Source organism: Mustela nigripes, chromosome X, assembly GCF_022355385.1.
Source record: "Mustela nigripes isolate SB6536 chromosome X, MUSNIG.SB6536, whole genome shotgun sequence".
NCBI classification, from domain to species: Eukaryota; Metazoa; Chordata; class Mammalia; order Carnivora; family Mustelidae; genus Mustela; species Mustela nigripes.
In genome coordinates this window covers 14,039,473-14,045,735 of record NC_081575.1, presented here as the reverse complement: position 1 = coordinate 14,045,735, position 6,263 = coordinate 14,039,473, and the positions used below count along the sequence as shown (strand labels likewise).

Sequence of the window (6,263 nt, the reverse complement as noted above, 5' to 3'; positions counted from 1 at the left end):
GTGGGTGTGAGTGAATATGTGTGTGTATGTGTGTGTGTGTGTGTGTGTGTGTGTATGAGCCTCTGTGTAGGCGGTGGATGATTGCGCATTCTTGTGGAAATGTGTGTGAGTGTAAGGGTATGTGCCTATGGTGCGCCTGGGTGGCTCAGTGGGTTGGGCCTCTGCCTTCAGCTCAAGTCATAATCTCAGGGTCCTGGGATCGAGCCCCTGCATCAGGCTCTCTGCTCAGCGAGGAGTCTGCTTCTCCCTCTGCATCTGCCTGCCTCTCTGCCCACTTGTGACCTGTCTATCAAATAAATAAATAAAATCTTTAAAAAAAAAAAGAGTATGTGCCTGCATGTGTATGCAGATCTAGGTATCTGTGTGTTAGATGCCTCTTTTCTCCCTGGAAGTGACAGATTGTGGATTAAAAGTCAGTGTAACAGCGCGTACAGTGATGCTAACTGGGCTCTATGTTGGAGTTTTACCCAGTGCTGATTTGTCAGTTTGTTAGTGGAAAGGAATCAGTTCATTAAGTTCTGAATTTCCAGAAAGCTGACATTTAGTGAATTCATTTCTGATGCACTTGGTACATTTGTCACTTTAAAAAATGAGAGGGCTAGGGTCATCTGGGTGGCTCGGTGGGTTAAGCGGCTGCTTCGGCTCAGGTCATGATCCCAGGGTCCTGGGACCAAGCCCCACATTGGGCTCCAGTCCCACACTGGGTCCGTGCTCAGCAGGAAGACTGCTGTGCCCTCTCCCTCTGCCCCTCCTGTGCTCATTCTCTCTCTCCCTCTCTTTCTCTTTCTCTTTCTCTCTCAAATAAATAAATAAAATCTTTTAATAAATGAGAGGGCTATCAGCTGCTGTATAAAGTCATTTTATATCTTATGATGAAAGGTTTCTATAAGTTTTTCATTAGAATAAATGTGGTTTAACAAAGCAGAATTGCTCATTATATTACACTTATGCTCTTGTCTTGTAGGGTGCCAAAGTTACTTAGAAAAATGAGGCCGCCCACAAATTTGTCTTGGTTGGCAACTAATCCCCTGTTGTCCGTGAGAACTTTCTGGACTGGAGATGGTCTTCTCTAGTGGTCACTACCAGCCTTTGAGGTGTCCTAGCCCAAGACTGCACCCAGAGACCTCCTCCGTTATGCAGAGCCTAGCAAGGAATGTGCTCCCTGATCTCTTCGGAAGAGTGTTCCCTTGCCAGAAGCCATAGGTGTTTTGCAGCTCCGCAACTGCTGGCCCGTCTCCTCTAGCACACTTGCCATGCTGGGGAGCTTGCTCCATGGCTCCTGTCGCCCAGGCGCATGGTCTTCCCGGCTCTCCCAGGACCCTGTTCTGTGGAGAGGATCATGGCCACTGTCGTAGGACAGGGCCTCTCCACTGGTGAGGGTTATACATCAAGCACACAGTTCAAAGGTGGTGCCAGTTCTTCAGCTGCCTGCTTTGCCTTGACCTGAGTGCTCAGCTGGGGACTAGCTAGGCAGGACGAGGGAGGACTGCCTAACTCTCTGTGGGCTGTGCTTCTCCCTTTGAGAGTTTTACCCAGCCAACAGGTATGGTTGGTTCAGTAGTATGTGCTGGGGGGTGTTTTGGTGCCATTGCTGGGTCTTCTCAGAGGGCTCTTCTCCCCTCTGGCGTGATCAGCTCTGCATACTCATACTCTTTTTCTTTCGAGGGAACTGGTTTGGGTCTGCTGATCTGGAGTTCCAGTCACTTTCTGCTTCCCCAACCTCTGCGGCAGGGATCACAGCTCCCAAAATCTACAGGGCTGTCTCCCCAGAGGACTTTCTCTCCATCTCCTCTCTGTGTGCTGAGGCCATCTCTTTGTTCCCGGCTCAGTGGCTCCTGAGCACAAAGATGCACCTAAGAGCAGGGGTTAACACAGCATCCTCTCCTCTGGCGCTCCCTCTCGTCCAACTCTTGACCTCCTTGATTAGGTCTCAATCTGCTTCTGGGAGGTACTGGAACTAATTATGCAGATTAAGAGCTTGCACGCAAATTCAAATAATCACCACGAGTTAGAGTAATAGGAAATTCAAGTGGGTTTTAGTACAGGTCAGAGCCTTTACATTAAGCTCCCTACACCCTGTCCATATTCTTTGTTGTTCAAAAAAAATTGTGTCAAATATCTCTCGCATTTGTGATAACGTAGCTAGGATTCGGTCCTTTTTTCATAATGAAAAGATTTCGGTTATAGCGAAAATTGGCCTGTGACATTTTGACAACCTTGTCCTATGATTGGCCTGTAAAGTCAATTCAATTTTTATTTCCATCTCCATCCATTGGTAGCCTTTATGAAAGAAGGGAAAATAACGTTCAAGCTGTATAGCTCTTGTAGCAATGTGTCAAGTTACATGGAGATCATAAAGAATGGTCACTGCTGAGTTGACACAGACTTTGAGAGATTCTCTCTGACGAGCTTTGCCAGCACTTAAGGCAAGTGCACTTCTGGGCTTATGTACCAGTTCTGCTGCTTAATAGCTGTGTGACCTTGGGTATTGACTTAACTTCTCTGAACCTTAGTTTCTTCATTGGTAGAATTGTTTAGTTACACACAGGGTTGGGTTGCTAGTAATAGTGGTATCTTACGTTTAGTCAGCCTTTAAATAACAGGCACTGTGCTGAATTACTGTGTAGGCATTATCTCATTTCATAACATTATCTCATGCTCATAACAGCCCTTGAGGCATGTATTATAAGACCCTGATTCTACACCTGAGAAAATGAGGCTTATGAAAATGGAATTATTTGCCCAAAGTCAACTAGCTGCTAAGTAGTAGAGTTGAGACCTGAACCCAGATGATGGCATGAAGATCCCCAAAGCACTTATGTGTGTCCATAAGGACCAAATGAGAGAAAATTGAGAGGCAATAATAAATAATAACACATTGTTTGATCATTTATTACCATTAGAGCTACGACCAATACCCTGCGGTAATCATGATCAATTTTTTATTTTTGATTAGTTTTTAGTTTTATTTTTCTTAAGCTCCTTAAAGCTGTAGATTCTGAAAGCATAGAAGGAGTTATGGAAGGGCTATGAAATGTGACAGTACAAAGCCAAGATCCCGATACCACTGATTCTGTGATTTATGCTCCCCTTCTGTGTTCTCAAATGATAGAAGACACTGCCCATTCACTGCTGTTTTGAGGGGGACCTGATACAGAGAGAATCTGTTTTCTCCCATTTGAGAACCACAGTGAGCTGTTCTTCTGATTATTTGATGTTTTCCTTTAATTTGAGTGATTCTTGGCTCTCTTTTGAATCCTGTTCCCAAGGAGTCTACAATTATCCCCAAGATGGTCATGAACTTATAAAAAAATACAAGTAATATTTATTTTAAAAGAAAAGCTTATGGGCTTGTTAAAAGGTAGAAGAGAAGTTAAAAAAAATCAAACAAGTTCCACTAAAGTCTCTTGGTTAGGAGCACAAGCCTGCTATGTAAGCCTCTACCCTTATACTTACTAGTCGTGTGACCCTGGGCAAGGTACCTGATGCCATTAAGCCTAAGATGTCATCAGTTCTGGGACACATCATTATTTTATATACCAATAAAAAAGAAATTTCTTTTTTTTTAAACATCACAAATAAGATTTTTTATTTGTCACCATTAAATGTCTCCATTTAAAGCAGATTCTTGGACTGGTGGCTTATATCCATCAGTTCGTTCAACTTTAGCCCTGGTCTCATCCCCAGTAGCTTTTCTAGAACTACTACCTTCACCATGAAGCTCCATGAGCTTTCCCAATCCAAACTTGGGCTTCTTCAGCATTTTTACTTTTTTTTTTTTTTTAAGATTTTATTTATTTATTTATTTGACAGACAGAAATCACAAGTGGGCAGAGAGGCAGGCAGAGAGAGGGAAGCAGGCTCCCTGCTGAGCAGAGAGCCCGATGTGGGGCTTGATCCCAGGACCCTGAGATCATGACCTGAGCTGAAGGCAGAGGCTTAACCCCCTGAGCCACCCAGGCACCCCCAGCATTTTTACTTTTCTAACGAAGACATCATGGAGTGGATAAATGGACTGACAAGCTTTCTCTGTATCTTTTCCAGTGCTGTCTGGAATCAATTTATTGACCACTTCTTTCAAGTCATTTGTCTGAACCTCTCGGGTCATGATCTCCATCATCTTTTTCTGAATTTGGAGGACCTGTTGGTCCTGAGCATAAGAGGTCTTCCAAATCTGATTATCGCTTTTTTAGTATAACCAATATAGAACAGACGAAGCAAATAACCATCGGTAGTCTTGACATCAATGTAAGCTTCGGTCATGGTCTGCCACTTTTTGACCATGTTGCACATCTTGTCACCAGCAAGATGCATGCCATGGAAATTAGGCAGTTTTTGCCCTGAACATCCTCAGTAATTAACTTGAATTTTCTAAATGCAACTTCATCATTCTGCAGATCAGCAAGGCTCATTTCAAAAATGCGACCCTTGAGGCCATCAGATGAGATCTTGGTTCCTTGAGATCTTGTGACTAATGTTTTTCCAATATTTCTTACATTGAACATAGCTGGCGCCTTCACCAATCTTTCTTAGAAAATGGATCAACCACTTTCTTCATGGCTCCCTTTTTGCCACCTTTCGTAAGGCACTTGTTCTTGCCCACCGCCATGGCGCTGCTCAGGGAACCCAACCAATAAAAAAGAAAGTTCTAATGAAACAGTGACATAATCCCATAGCAAAAGTGCTGTGCAGTGTGCGTTGGCTGTTACTGTATGCCTTGAGGTTTCTTGCATTTTTGGGTGGAGGGATCTGACAGTTTCTCTTGCCTTCCGTTGCTTAGTTTGGCAATCCTTTTGGATATAGTGGTAACAAAATATAACCAAGTTTTCTTTTCGTGGGCATCTTTCTTCCATAGGTCCTATAAATCACTTAATTGTCACTGTGCAAGAGAATCGGAAATTGTATACATTCCTCTGGTGATACATGTATTTGTTTTACTAATATCCAGTTGCCTCCCTGCCGTCCTGTTTCCAGCACTTTCAGCCTACACGGTACCTTTTCTTGGCAATGTCAATTCAGAACCAACAGTCTTGAAAACATTAAAAATGTCAATAAAACTCACCATGTTAAGTACTAACATTACCCATAAATTCAAGTGAATTGACAGTCATATCAACAAGTATGACCAAGTATACACACGCACGGGTAATAGCTACCACGCCAGGCTATTGTCTGAGCAACAGTGATTGTAAGACACCACTGATTACAAGGTGCATCCTGATTTCAGGAATGTGAAGTGTGTTCTTAAGATAAATGAAATACAGTCCCTAGGCATTCTCAGCCTGCTTCCTTATTTGAAAAAATGAAAGCAGTAACAGTATTTGCTTTAAGGGATAGCATGAGGATACAGTTAAAATCCTTTAGTACAATGTTGGGCACACAGTAAGTATTCAGAGGAATTAGGGAAAAAAAAAACAGCTGCCATAGTGAGTATCACTGTGAAAACCAGGCATAGGTCAGAAGATTAAAGGACAGCTAGAAATGTCTTAGCCAAATACTAGTGACGTTGTAGAGATGAAACTTTAAAACATGTTTACTGATAGAGGCCATGACTTCATAATGGCACAGTGGTAAATCGTAAAGAGGACTCATTGGTTTCTTTTAAACTGTTTAACTGGTTGTTTGATTGATTTTTTTTAAAAAGATTTAATTTATTTATTTGACAGAGAGAGATCACAAGTAGGCAGAGAGAGGGAGAAGCAGGTTCCCTGCTGAGCAGAGAGCCCGATGCGGGGCTCCATCCCAGGAACCTGAGATCATGACCTGAGCAGAAGGCAGATGCTTAATCCACTGAGCCACGCAGGCGCCTCTGGTTGTCTTAATGACAGCAAAAAGTAACCTTAAATTATCTTTAATGGAATACTTTAAGATCTCGAAATATCCAGTTTACTAAAACCCCACATTTGACCCTCTGTGCATTTTTCCTCATTTAGAATCTTTTATATATTGTAAAATGGTACAATAGCTATGAAAACCAGTATGGAGGTTTCTCAAAAAAATTAAAAATAGAACTCTGACATGATCCAGGAACCCCATTTCTGGGTACTTATACAAAGAAAATGAACTCTGGATCTCAGAGAGATACCTGTACTCTCATGGTCATCGCAGCATTATTCACAATAGCCAAAATATGGAAACAGCCTAAGTATACGGAGATAAATGAATGGGTAAAGAAAATATGGCGTGTGTGTGTGTGTGTGTGTGTGTGTGTGTGTGTGTGTGTTTGTATAGAATGGGATATTGTTCAACCATAAAAAAGGAGA

General features: G+C 42.4%; 1 pseudogene; it reads right to left on the bottom strand.

Annotated features, from left to right (window-relative positions):
• Positions 1–3,601: 3,601 nt before the first annotated feature.
• On the bottom strand, positions 3,602–4,612 carry LOC132007707 (small ribosomal subunit protein eS1-like; annotated as a pseudogene).
• Between the last annotated feature and the right edge of the window lie 1,651 nt (positions 4,613–6,263).